This window comes from Pongo abelii, chromosome 11, assembly GCF_028885655.2.
Source record: "Pongo abelii isolate AG06213 chromosome 11, NHGRI_mPonAbe1-v2.0_pri, whole genome shotgun sequence".
Classification (NCBI taxonomy): domain Eukaryota; kingdom Metazoa; phylum Chordata; class Mammalia; order Primates; family Hominidae; genus Pongo; species Pongo abelii.
In genome coordinates, this window is record NC_071996.2 from 142,546,293 (window position 1) to 142,561,108 (window position 14,816).

Sequence of the window (14,816 nt, forward strand, 5' to 3'; positions counted from 1 at the left end):
CAGCAGAGAGCCCCGGAGAGATTCCCACTCGCAGCCACAGAAGAAACCAGCCCTGCCGCCATGATGTAGGACTTCTGGCCTCCAGAACTGTGGGAGGACACATTTCTGTTGTTTGAAGCCACCCATTTTGGGGTCATTTGTTATGACATCCCTAGGAAACTAATTCAGGAGGTTAAACTAAATCATTTCAAAGCCTCCTCAGAAATCTCTAGGCTACAGCTAGGAAGTGGGGTCCTGAATGTGGAATCCCTCTGAAGAACACAGCACACATATTCCCGTCTCCATTTTCTCCCTTCTCTCCGGAATCCGGGCCGGCCGAGAGGAAGCTGCCTTTCCCAGGCTGCTGCACCAGAGGACTGGGGTCCTGCCAGTGAAGCTTACAAGAGAAATGGCTGTGGGATGCGAGGATAGTTAGCCTGGGAAAGAGGAGACATCCAGGGCCATGGTAAGTTGAAAGCTTCTCATTTGGAAAAGAGATTAATCTTATTTTCGGTAGTTCCAGAGGCACTGCATTCATGCAAAGAGCCATTGTGTCCCAGGCAGTCTGGAGACTCAGGCTAGTGACTGAGTGTTCCCTGAGCTGAATACAACCCGACCGCACCCCTGCAAGAGGGGTCAGATCTCTTTTCTTACTTCTTTCTTTCTTTCTTTAGAGATAGAGTCTTGCTCTGTCGCAAGGCTGGAGTGCAGTGGCATGATCTGGGCTCACTGCAACTTCTGCCTCCCAGGTTCAAGCGATTCTCCTGCCTTGGCCCCCCGAGTAGCTGGGATTACAGGCATGCGCCACCACGCCCAGCTAATTTTTTATTTTTAGTAGAGACAGGGTTTCACCATGTTGGCCAGGCTGGTCTCGAACTCCTGACCTCAAGTGATCCGCCTGCCTAGGCCTTGCAAAGTGCTGGGATTACAGGCATGAGCCACCATGCCCGGCCCAGATTTCCTTTCAATACAATTTCTTACACGGAGAAGACTGCAGCCCTGGAAGGGCAGAACCTGCCTCTGCTGGCAACCATGCAGGCAGGTAATTTACAGGTGAGAGGGGGTCACAGCCCTGTGGGTTTTTGGGCCGGATAACCTGAGATCCCTTTTAAATCTGAGTTTTTGAAAGTTCATTATGCCTTGGGCTTTTTAGATCTCACCAATACAATTTAATTCCAAAAAATCAGAAATCTCCAATGAGCAGGGCCCAGGAATCTGCATTCATGCAAAGAGCCATTGTGTCCCAGGCAGTCTGGAGACTCAGGCTAGTGACTGAGTGTTCCCTGAGCTGAATACAACCCGACCGCAGCCAGCTACAGCCCCAGGGCTTGACCCACTGGGGACACCCCAAGACCACCTGCCCTGGCTTGGGAGGAGCTCCCCTCCTCTGCTGCGGGGTTGGGTCCTTGCCCTATACAAATGCCCTTGTCGGCTGCAGATGGATCAGCCTCTCTCTTCCCGTTTCTGAATTTTGGCCAAGATTAATAATAGGAGACAATTTCTTATAATGCCCTTTACTCCTCTTTCCATCCTTCCCTAAAACCCGCCTCCATCTAGAAGCCCTTTCTAGCTGCTATTTGCTGTCTGTCTCCATTATTCTCTAACTTAGCAAGCCAGCCATTCCCTTAGTTTATTGAATTTATCAGCTTGGGTGAATGTGTTTGTTAGCTTACTTTTTAAACAAAATTTTTGTTTTGAATTGACACATAACAATTGTACATGTTTCTGGGGCTCACCGTGATGTCTCCATGTGTGCACACGTGGTATAATAATCAAATCAGGGTGGTTAGCATGTCAGCCCCTCAGACCTTTATAATTTCTGTGTTGTGATAACATTGAGATCCTCTTTGCCAGCTCTCTTGAAATACAGAATACATTCTTATTAACCCACTGTGCCATAGCACACCAGGCCTGTTCTTCCTGTCTCACTGGAACTTTGCACCCATTGACCAAGCTCCTACCCCCGCCCATCCATCCTCTGGGAACCACTGTTCCACTCTCTATTTCTATGAGATCAACGTTTTTGGATTCCACGTGCGGGTGAGATCATGCAGAATGTAACTTTCGGTGCCTGGCTTATTTCAGGTAACATGATGTCTTTGATCTGTCTCTCTCTCTCTCTCTCTCTCGACTCTAAGCTCCCTGGGAACAGGGGCTGTCTTTCTCTTATCCATTTTCAAAGTCCCAGTCCTTAGCACAGGGTCCTGATGCACAGTAGGCGCTTATATCCACCAGTATTAGGTTCAGCAGCAAAGAACAGAGACCCCGAATTACCATTGACCCAACCACACAAGATTTTGTTCCCTCAAGCAGAAACTCCAAAGGTGGACAGTGCAGGTGGTGTGGGCAGCTCGGCTCCACAGAGCCGACAGGGATCCAGGCCCCTTCCACTCTCTGCTCTGCTGTCTCCCGGTGTTCTCGTAGTCTGAGATGGCTGCTTAGATCTAACCTATATATCCATATGTCAGACAGCAGGAAGGAAGAGGGGTGATTCGGGGCACAGCCACTTCCCTTTAGGGAAGCAGCACACAATACTTCCAGTTACATGCCATGAAGCGGATGTCAGTCATGTGGCCAACCATAGATACAGGAGAGTCTGGGAGGTGTAGTTTTATTCCAGTCAGCCATGTACGCTGCTAGAAAGAGTTCCATTTCTAGGAAATAGGGGTGTGTCCAGCAGCCTCTGCAGTGGAGCTCAGTAATTATAACTTGAATAAATGGGTGACTCAGAGCCCAGCCCAAACCGGTAGAATCTTAGGTCACCTTTATTTGACAGGGAGGATGCCCTGCTATTTACGGGCATTGATCTTTCTGCCCATAAAAAATGCTGCTGGCATTGCTTCAGCGACTCAGGGACATCAGACCAGCACCCAGGTGGATGGCAAATCCCTGGAGAACAGAGACATCCTTCCTTTCTCTTCTGTCATGTTCTTTTGTCCCTCATTCCTCTTTCTGTCCCTGCAGCACTGGGCCCTCTGCCTTGCACACCATGGGTTGAGCAAATGTTTGTTGCTGGTGATGATGGTGGAGGGAAGGATGGTGTTCTCCACAGGGTTTGTGAGGGGCACTCACCTGCCTTGAGTGTTTTCCAGATGGGCTTTCACAGTTCTCTAAAGTCCAGTATAAATACGGCGGGGAAATGGGGCAGGGCTGTTGCCATCTTCCAGTCAGGAAAGGACTTATACCTCATGGCAATGGTGCTCCATTCATCGCCAGTGGTGCTCCATTCATCCCCGGTGGTGCTCCATTCATCCCCGGTGGTGCTCCATTCATGTGGTGCTCCATCCATCCCCGGTGGTGCTCCATTCATCGCCAGTGGTGCTCCATTCATCCCCGGTGGTGCTCCATTCATCAGCGGTGGTGCTCCATTCATCACCAAATCAACGTGCAGAGCTCGGGGTGCAGACAGAATCATTGCCTTTCTTAATTATTTTTGGTTAATAAGGAAAACATGGGCTCCTGGGCCCTAGACAGACCCTCCTGAGTTACAGAATAATCAATCTTTCATGGCTGTGCCTTCATCTTCATCGCACTCACTTCTTCCTGCTTTGGATGAATCAAATCCTATTTTCAACTAGACCTATCAATGTGCCCTTAAGAGGATTTGAAACCCTGTCTCTACTAAAAAAAAAAAAAAAAAAAAATTAGCCGGGCATGGTGGTGAGCACCTGTAATCCCAGCTACTCAGGAGGCTGAGACAGGAAGAATTGCTTGAACCCAGGAGGTGGAGGTTGCAGTGAGCCGAGATTGCACCACTGCACTCCAACCTGGGAGGCAGAGTGAGACAAAAAAAAAGACAATTACTTATGTGCATCAAACACACACTCACTGTCTCTCTCATCCCATAACCCACGGCAGCCAGGTTCCTACTCACACCGCAGCCTCAGTTTCTCTTATGCTTCTGCCGTCCCCTGTGAAGACCAGACCCAGCCACCCTGCAGCGTTTGTGCCCCTCCGCTGCTCCCCACGGCTGAGCCCCTCGGGATGCCTCCAAGTAGATGAAGCTTGCTCATGCCACTGCATCCTTCCTCTCCATCCTCCTTCATCCGGAGGTCTCTGCTATGTCGTTTCTGGGTTTGCCATTTCATTAGAACTGTTTCTCCATTGCTTTCCTAGATGAGGCACTTAGGTGATAAACTCACTGATTTTTTATGTATCTTCAAATACCTTCTGCTCCTAACCCTTCAACCATCACTTTATTGAGAACAGGGGTTCCTGGGTTGCAGTCTTTTGCACTTCCACTGTTTTTAGCTTGCAGTGTTGTAGATGAGAAGCCTGAGACCATTCTGATTGTTTTGCTTTTTTAGGTAACATATTCCTTTTGACTGAAAAATGGTTGACTTTTCTTTTTCCTCAATGCAGAAAGTACAGCACTTATAATTTTCCACTCAATTTTATTTAGTAAAATTTGTATACAATAAAATGGATCCATTTTTAAAAGTACATGTTTTGACATGTTTATACATCTATGTATTCATTAAAATTTCCATCACTATCCCAGTCAACTCGGTGGCCTCTGACAACGACTGGTCTGATTTCCATCACTATGGATGCAATTTGTTGTTTCTGGAGTGTCATATAAAGGGCGGAATACAGTGTGTATGCAGAGTTCGGAAGCTGTTACCATGACATAGCACAGAGTGCATCTTTTCTCATCAGCTGAACCTAGAACTCCATGAGCCCTTCCATGCGTACTCTGCAGGCGTCCCCCAACTCAGGGGAGAGTTCCGATATTTAATGACTGTCCTTCCTCCATCTGTGATTTTCCGCGCTCCTGTCACTTGTTACTCTCAGATCAGATCTCCTGGGCCCGACCCCCAAGCCTACTGCATTCCGTCCGTGTCTGCCTCTTTCCCGCTCTGCTATGTCTGCCTAGCTGTTTCTCACCCTTCTCCTTCCTCGGGTCAGGGTCTGCACCAAAAGCGAGTCTTTAATCGTCTGCCGGATGTTTTCATGATGCGGGTGAATTTTGAAGCTCCTGGACTTCGTTTGCGCGCTGGAATTGGGATCTTCTCACATGCCCTGTGGGTTTTGATCTCAGGTGTTCGTGGGCCTCCTCCCACACTCCGTTTCGCTGGCCACGTGGGTGGACGGCTCCCTCTGACAGTCCTCTCCTGACAATACCCAGGTGCTCCCTCTACCCCCTTCTATCCCCACCCGGCCAGATGGGACGTTCTTTTTTTCCCACCTTTGTCAGTAATTTGGGGCACAGGTCTATTGCTGCAATGTCCTTAATGCCCCAGGTTAAAGACAACAATAACAACAAAGGGATCCGCCCCCACCCGCTTAAAGGTTCTCAGCCCCTCCGAGGCCCCTAAGGAACTCTCCTTGACCTCCTGCCCTCAAGCATAGAGAAGACTCGATCTGCCCACTCGCCTCCCTCTGGGAGGCCACGTGGCCCTCACATCCCTTCCTCAGACCAGCTTCCCGCTCACAGGGTCGGAGGCGGTGGCCCCTGAACCATCCAACTGCAGGGCGGGAGGCCTTGTGTCCACTCAGCCAGTGGCCGCAGCAGTAACGTGGCTCTGCAGAGGAGCTGGAGAGGAGACGGGGACTCTCCAGGCCCAGGTGCGCCCTGGGCACCCTCCCAGTCTTCCTCACCACCACTGGGAGGATGTGGCGCTCTCTTCTCCAACAATATACACGTGGTTTCTATTTGCAGACTTTTCTAAGTGACCGGTGATTGACAGTCTATGCTATTTACAGATATTTTATAGAAAAATAAACACAGTCTGCTCCTCAAGGTAAAGTTGGCATTTTAATAAAGAATGAGAAAATAGGGGGGATTTTTTAAAGAAAATAATTCAATGGAGATTGCACTTTAAAAACAGAGGCTTTAAAACATTTTCCAGTTATATAATTTTGTGACTTAAAACAATGTTTGTCTTCTACAAAAATTCTTATATATGGACACTTTAAAAATTTAAGGACAGAATTTTTTTCAATCATCTGTTCAAAAATCTTCCAAATGAAGGATCCTAGTGAGTTTTAAACATGCTTGTTAAAAACTTTTAAATACAACTCCTCCCAATTAATTTGCAAGAGCAAATTATTAACATCAGGGAAGATGGGCACTGACTGGACAAAATTTGAACAAAATCTTTTGCATAATTGGTGGATGGAATTGAAAAGTGAAAGCATATTTAATAAGTACAGCCTTCTTTTATTTGGATCTACATGACTTTGTAAGCAATTTATTTCCAGCAATGATTGTCATTAAAATCAAGTTACAAAATAAAATGAACTTAGACCTTTGGATTTGGGAGTATTTATTTATGTATTTATTTATTTTTTGAGACAGGATCTTGCTCTGTCGCCCAGGCTGTAGTGCAGTGGTGTGATCACAGCTCACTGCAGCCTCAACTTTCTGGGCTAAAGCAATCCTCCCACCTCAGCCTCCGAGTAGCTAGGACTACAGGCATGTGCCACCGTGCCCAGCTAATTTTTAAATTTTTTGTAGAGACGGGGTTTCACCGTGTTGCCCAGGCTAGTCTCAAACTCCTGGGCTCAAGCGATCCTCCCACCTCTGCCTCCCAAAGTGCTGGGATTACAGGCATGAACAACCGTGCCCAGCCAGAAACAGACCTTTGAATCACTATGTCACAAACTATTAAAGCAGCCATAATAACACTGCTCACACTAATGGTAAATTTCTCTGGTTTATGTTTTGTTTGTTTGTTTGATTTTTGGTGTTTGTTTGTTCGTTGTTGTTGTTTTTGTTTTGTTTTTTGAGATGGAGTCTCTCTCTCACCCAGGCTGGAGTGCAGTAGCGTGGGCTCGGCTCACAGCAACCTCCTGTCTCCCAGGTTCAAGCAATTGTCCTGCCTCAGCCTCCCAAGTAGCTGGGACCACAGGTGCAAAAATTAGCCACCACACCTGGCTAATTTTTGTATTTTTAGTAGAGATGGAGTTTCTCCATGTTGGCCAGGCTAGTCTTGAACTCCTGACCTCAAATGACCTGCCCGCCTCTGCCTCCCAAACTGCTGAGACTACAGGTATGAGCCACGGCGCCCGGCCCTTGGGTCTGTGTTTTTCTAAAGCGCATTAGTACAGTAGTGCGGTAGTATACATATATCATAAACAAACACTGTGTGCTGGTATCAATTTATTACCATTCAGCTCCAATTCTGCCCTCCTTGGACCTGCCCTGTGATGCGGGAGCTGGGCTGTGAACGTGGCTCCTTTGCAAGCTGGCAGCGCTAGGTTTCATCCATGGAGGGTACTGGGGGTGCTGTCAGGCAGGGCAGAGGAAGGGGCCTATCTCCAGGTTCCATGTCCCTCCCAGCTTGTTCCTGCAGCACGGCAGCCAGCAAGGCATGGGACGCCCAGGACATTCACCCCAGCGAGCATCAAGGGCACCACCATGTGGGCGGCTCCCCAGCAAGTTCCACTGGCCCCCACAGGACAGCTTCCCAGCAGGTTCCATTGGCACCCAGAGGGTGTCTTCCACGGGGATTTCAGCAGCCCCACTCCTGAAGTGGCCTCGCTGGGAGCTCTGCAGTCACCCTGGTCCTGCTGCTGACCTGGCGAGCTGCTTCCCAGGTGAATTTCCAGGTACCCTTGAAGGCAGGCACTCAGCTTCTGCCTGAGAGGTTGTAGCTGCTGCCCGTATCTCAGATTCCTGTACTCTCTAGGGTTCCTTAGGGCAAACTTTACCCTTTCAAATGACTCTGAGGCTCCTGTTGGAGCAGCTGCTTTGGAGGGACATGGATTTGTCTGGTTGCTTACTGGTGGGTTTTCTTAAGAAGGGTTTCCTTTTTGTGCAATGTGTGATTTTTGTGTCAGAAAGTGGCTGGCCTCTTGCAGTGGTTTTGCCTTTAAACTGACATTCGTTATTACACCTTCAGCTCAGGAAAATGATCCTCAGTCATTTCAGATTGTTCATTGGGCCCAGCTGTTGCTCACACTTCCCCACGGCGCCTCGTTCTGTGCAGCTTTAGCAGGAAGTGTGTGAGAGAGGAGCAGGCACAGGTGCAGAGGATGGAGCCACGGACCGACTAGCCCATGGGCTCTTCCAGGGTCCACGTGAACTGACCTGGGCAGCAGGAGGGGAGTCGGGTTTAGGAGGAGTGGATGGGGCTCAGGTAGCAAAGTCTCAGGGAAGACAGCGCTGCAAACCTGCCCCGGGCCAGCCAGAATCCAGGACCACCACCAGAGGCAGCTACTCACCAGCCTCCACCCAACAGCCGTGGGCACCAGGCCTCCCACACCCAAGCACAGCTTCCTCCAGGACTTTAGAAGCAGCCAGAATGGAGGGGGCCACAGAGAAAGCTGCAACCCCCTCCAAAGACCATGCCAAGAACACCAGGAACCACTGTGGACCTGGTGCCCAGGCTGGTTCAGGGCCATCCTCCCTCCCAACTGTGGAGAAGAACAGGAAGACACAGACCAGCCACTCCTGGCAAGGGTGAGTCGGATGCTGCTGGGTGCTACTGGGTGCTGCTTGGTACTGCTGCATGCTGCTGGATACTGATGAGTGCTGCTGGGTACTATCGTGCTGATGAATACTATTGGATACTGATGGGTGCTACTGGGGGCTGCTGGGTACTGCTGAGTGCTGATGGGTTCTGCTGGGTACTACTGGGTATATTGGGTACTTCTGGGTATGACTGGATACTATTGGGTACTGATGAGTACTGATGGGTGCTACTAGCTACTGATGGCTACTGCCAGGTGCTGCTGGGTACTGATGGGTACTGACGAGTATTGCTGGGTACTGCCAGGTGCTGCTGGGTACTGATGGGTACTGGTGAGTACTGCCAGGTACTCCCAGGTGCTGCTGGGTACTGATGGGTACTGATGAGTACTGCTAGGTACTTGCAGGTGCTGCTGGGTACTTATGGGTATGGCTGGGTGCAGCCAAGTACTGCCAGCTGCCATTTTATTTTGGTCCACGAGGTGATTTAAAAAGTAACACACCTGCAGGGTGTCAAGCTTGGCCCCAATAAAAGCAGCTCCGTTCCATTGGCTGGGACCTGTCCTCTGCAGGCGTCTGGGTTGTCAGGCCCTGCATGCAGTGTCTTCTCAAAATGGCACATCTGAGCCATTAGCAAATGCACTGCAGACCATTATCTCCTAGGCCAGCACCGATGGTCTGGGAGGTGCTGGTGGATGTTCCCCCAAAAGTGCAGAGGGTGGTAGGGGAGGCCAGAGCCTTGACCAAAAAAGTTTGGGAGATTCCTCAAGCTATGTCCCTGGGGGCTCACCCAGGCTGAGCCCAGCACACCAAATGTTCGGAGAAGCCTGCCTTGCTGCAGAGCCTGGGCTCGACTTCCGGGGCAATGCTCAGCCGTGGTCAGGTCCAGGAATACAGAGTGATCCATCGAGGCCTCTCCCTGGGAGACAAGCTTGTGTCGGGGCACCCCTGTGCTAGCTGGAGGCCAGGACAGAAATTCTGTGTGCTATCCCCCAGGCCACCCTGCCTGCCCTGGGGACGAGATGGCTCAGCTGCAGACACAGTTCTGAGACAGCCCCTTTTATGCACCACCTCCTCCTAGGAGCGCTCCTTCCAGCCAACATGCATCGTTAATCTCAAGTCGTTGTAAGCTGCTCAGTGAAGGATTTCCACTTTTGGGATTCGGATGATTCATAAAAGTGACAGGACTCTCCCTTCCGAAGGAGAGCGATGCATTAAGAACTTGACTTATGGAAGCAAATCCAAACGTACATAATTTTTCTGCTAAAATTGGGATGGGGGAGGATTAGATGTGACCTCAAAGTTGCTTCATTTTATTCCTCAAAAACAGACATTTATATGACTGATTCTAAAGCCCCTTTTTAAAAATAATGGGAAACTTATATGTATATAAATTTCCAATGAAAAGCTTAAAAAAAAGGAAACTGTAAACAATTTGAATTTTCAGTGCTACAGGGATAGTAATACAAATTATGGGATCTCTGTGCAAAAAATGCTAGGCAGTCCTTAAAAATAATAAATATATTTACTAGACACAGGTAAAAAGCACTGTGAACGTGTTAAACACAAACATGAGATACACAACACCAATATCTCACATTTGCTGGGGAGTCAGAAGCTCCAGCCACGAAGGCAGGCGGCCCAGTGCGGATTCAGGCTCAGGAACCCTCCACCTTGTTATCTTGGGATGCTGTTTAGATGGTGAGATTCTGAATGAAACCTGCTTTAATTTCTTTTTATAATGTCTTAAATTTGATTTAATACCAAATGAGTGAATAAAGTAGGGTTTTTTTGTTTTTTTTTTTTTTTTAGAAATGGGAGATCAATTGCTACCAAATCTGTAATCAAAGTTGCTTCTGATTCTGCAGTAAAACAGGCTCTTCTAAGTAGTTTTCCCCAGGGTCCACCCATGGGCGAGCTCCTGGAGGGATCCAGATGTGAGCATTCCTCCCTGGGGAAGCCTGTACTGGCCTTCTTAGGTGGCCCCCAGCTCCCATACCAATGGGCATACCCTGCAGGGACCTGGGAGGGGTAGCAATGGGATTCACAGCCTTTTCCAGCCCAACCAAGGGAGCTGCCTACCTGTTCCACCCTCACAGCCTGGGGGTTTCCGTCCATGTTCTATGGACCCTTACCCAGCCCAGGCCTACCTCGGAGGACAATCCTAGTGGAGCAGGGGTGGGGCAAAGGCCCGTGGCTGCCAGCCCCCCATCCCCCTTAGCAGCCTGTGCACGTCATGCTTTTGTTCAAAGTCTCCTTTTTAAGGAATGGTTCCACCACTGGGAGGAAATGATTTTTGAGATCTGTTGGTGTGGCTGGAAAAGCACTAAGCTTGGAGTCCAGGGACCCAGGTACAACGTGGCAGGGCCACCTGTGGCAGTGTGGCCAGGGCCTTGGCCCCTGCTGCCTGGAGCCTGTGTTCTTCAGGAGGCAGGAGGAGGGGTTGTTGAGTGCTGTGAGCACAGGCTCACCTGTGTGGGGGCACTTGGCTAGAATTTACCTGAGGAACTTGGTGTGGGGGCAGCTTGGAGAAGTGGAGATGGGATGGGCATCTTTAAACACGAGTGGCAGACCCCTGGGAGGGAAAAGCTCTCGCTATGTGGGATGCGAAGGGGCAACACTGGTGGACAGTACCAGAGAGGAGCCTTGTTTCATATTAAACCGGGATCTCTGGCAACCGAGAGGTGCCTGGGGGTGCTGCAAGGCCCCCACCAACAGGAGTTGGAAGCAGGGATTCGCATTAGGAAGACAGAGAGGCCCCTGCAGGACTTGCCACCTCCTGTGATGGAAGCGCACTCCAAAGCCCTGTCACTCTGCCTGTGTTACCGTGACAATCATGGACCCATATGGAGGAAAGATCCCCGATGATCTGGGGCTGTGCCGGGCTCCTGCCACATATTGAGCAGACATCAAGGATGCTCTGTTGCTTCTTCAAAGGAAAATAGAGCTGGGAGCGTGGTGCCCCAGGGAGTGGTGCAGCTCACACGCACAAGAGGCCCCGGGTGGGGAGCACCATCCCCGTTTGCTCTCTGGCTCATGGCCCTGCAGGACCTGGCTGGGAAGCCACGCTGGCCACCCTGTGTGGGGCCGGTGCACGGCCCCTCTCCCTGGCATGCAGCTGCAGCACACTCCCAAGTTGATGAGGATTTGTTAAAGTCGCACTATTTTTTTTCCACCCACTTTCTTCCCATGGACCTCCCTCTCCTCCTCGAAGTGAAAGAGTCCAGGGCCAGCGGGCTGAGCCCCTGCAGCCTTCTGCACAGCTGCCTCCAAGAGCCCCACATACACGCCACATTCGTTCCGCCACACGTGGCCTCCCGTGCCTTCCCTCGCCTCTCCCCCATCCTCTCTCTCCTAGGAGGAAATTTGGCCCTTGTCTTGATTGTCGCTTTTTCGCAAGGATGTCAGAAATCTGGCTGGAGATCCCGGCAGCCTCCCCCATCCCCTGTCCCTGCCTATGCCAGCATTCCATCGCACCCCTGCATCTGGCTTTATCTCCAGTGCTGAGCCCTGCGACCTCATGTTCTGGGCACCAGTGTCTGCTGGACTTAACAGCCCCCAAAGGAGGACCCTGGCCACGGATGTGTGGCTTGACCTGGAGCTTTGGCCACAGGAGGCATCCCTGCTCCCAACACCCACCTACTCCCATCTATCCACAGCCTTGCAAGATTCCTATCTAATCAGATACTGCCCTTTATCCTTCCAGAGCAATTGCACAGGACAGGGCGCTGGAATCTGTTCATATGTGATGTCATTGCTTGGTCAGCAGCCTCAGAGCCTGATAATTGCCAGTATTGATCCTGTAAACACTTCAGGACATCACAAAGGATCGAGGGAAGACCTTTTTAAATAGGTCAAGCAGTCCCTCTGCAGGAGGACCACCTCTGCAGGGCGGCTCCCGGAGGCCAGGGCACAGCAGTGAAAGCCCTGCCACGGGACCCAAAGGGGGCTGAGCCTGCTCGGATGCCCACCACCCTCCAGGCAGGTCCCCAAGCCTTTCAGAAGAGCCTTCAGATGGCTCCTACAAGCCCTGCAGGGCCCAAGTCCTGGCCCTCTGTGGCCTACAATGGGCTATCTGCCCCTGGTCCCACCAGTCTCACCTGCAGAACCTTTGCACAATCCAAAGGTCACCTTTGGTCACACTTCACTGCATTGTCTCTACCTGCCCAGTTGCCTCAGGATGTCCCCTCGAGGCAGGGCCTTTATTCAGCTCTTTGTTGTGCCCTCTAATACCCTGACACCAAGATCGGTTGCAGGAACCATGAAGGATTTGAATGAATCCCATTGACCTTAAAGAACCAGAGATCCCACTGCTCCAGCATCACTTAGCCTGGCCGTTCCCTTGTATGATGTTCAGGCTAATTTTCTTGTACCACCGAGTGAGGAAGAACTTGGCCCAGGATGGGTCCATTTGCATTCAGGGAAGTAAGAGAAATGGATTGGACTTTCCAGGAAAGCAAACAGTATAGTTTGGAGGCATGGGGAAGGTTCTGAGGTACAGGGGATGTTCTGATTCTTGATCTGCAGGTATTCACTTATAAGTTTGTTGTTCTGATCACTTAAGATCCAGCCCTTTAGAGCATCTTTGACTGAAATACAAGGGATCCCTGCGCATGTGCCTGTGTGTGCAAGCATGTGTGTGTGTGTATGAGCATGTGAGCACGTACGTGTATTTGTGTGAGCAGGTGGGTTTGTGTGTGTGTATGAGCATGTGAGCACACACGTGTATTTGAGCAGGTGGTGTGTGTGTATGAACATGTGAGCACACACGTGTATTTGTGTGAGCAGGTGGGTTTGTGTGAGCAGGTGAACACACGTGTGTTAGTGTGAGCAGGTGGGTTTGTGTGTGTATGAGCATGTGAGTACACGTGTATTTGTGTGAGCAGGTGGGTTTGTGTGAGCATGTGAGCACACACGTTAGTGAGCAGGTGGGTTTGTGTGTGTATGAGCATGTGAGCACACACGTGTATTTGAGCAGGTGGGTTTGTGTCTATGTGTGTATGAGCATGTGAGCACACACGTGTATTTGTGTGAGCAGGTAGGTTTGTGTGTGTGTGTGAGCATGTGAGCACGCACATGTATTTATGTGAGCAGGTGGGTTTGTGTGTGTGTATGAGCATGTGAGCACACACGTGTATTTGAGCAGGTGGTTTGTGTGTGAGCATGTGAGCACACGTGTGTATTTGTGTGAGCAGGTGGGTTTGTGTGTGTGTATGAGCCTGTGAGCATGCACATGTATTTGAGCAAATGGATTTGTGTGCGTGTATGAGCATGTGAGCACACACGTGTATTTAAGCAGGTGTGTTTGTACAAGCCTGTGAGCACACATGGGTATTTGTGTGAGCAGGTGGGTTTGTGTGTATGTATGAGCATGTGAGCACGCATGTGTATTTGTGTGAGCAGGTGGGTTTGTGTGTGTGTGTATATCAGCATGTGAGCACGCATGTGTATTTGTGTGAGCAGGTGGGTTTGTGTGTGTGTGTATAAGCATGTGACCACATACGTGTATTTGAGCAGGTGGGTTTGTGTGTGTGAGAGCTGGTGGGCATACATGTGTATGTGTGTGTGTAAGCATGTGGGGGTGTATGTGTGTGAGCATGTGGGTGTGCGTGTATGACTGTCTTCTCTCCTCTACCACTAGGGAGCAAATTCCTTTGGCCCCTGTCTAGGGATCCCGGCTGCAGGTGTGAGGCCCCATGCAGTGCCCATCAAGGGTGCCCCAGGCTGCTCTTGAGCACAGGTCTGCAGCACCCACACCCACAGCCTAGGGAAGCTGAGCTGCCTTTTGGGGATGTCCCCACTCTCCCAGCTCCAAGAGCCTTGAGGTAAACCTACCTCTCCTGCGGGAGAGTGAAAGAAGTCACAACTGCATGTACACATACAAGTGCACACCTGAACATATGTGCACACACACACTTACGTGCACACACTTATGCACATGTACACATACGCACATGTGCACACCCATATACTCACACACACACACAGTTCAGAACACCGGCATTCCTAGACAGTAAAGCTTTTTAAGTCAAAGCCCCCACGCCCACTCTGCCCTCCCCACCTGCTGCCTCCTTCCCACACTGATTTACCGCCCCCAAGACGTCCCGCAGAGAGTGAAGAATCCCAGACTCCCTGAATTTCCTCGCAGATTTTACTTCCTTGCCAGAAAAGTTCAAGGTTGGGTCAGATCTTCCCCTTTCCACCATGGGCTGTGCTTTCTCAGCCCCCTGCCAAGCCGCATCTGGGGGGTCCCTCTTGGGGAAGGAGGCCTCATGAGCAGAGGGTCCCAAGGAGCTGAGGGTGGCTCTGCACACACCTAGCGAGGGGGCTCCAGGGACCATGGGCACTGTGCCCTGCTACATCCCCCTGCACACACTCTCAATGAGTCCTGTCCCCTTCCTGTGCACACTGCACCTGGGCA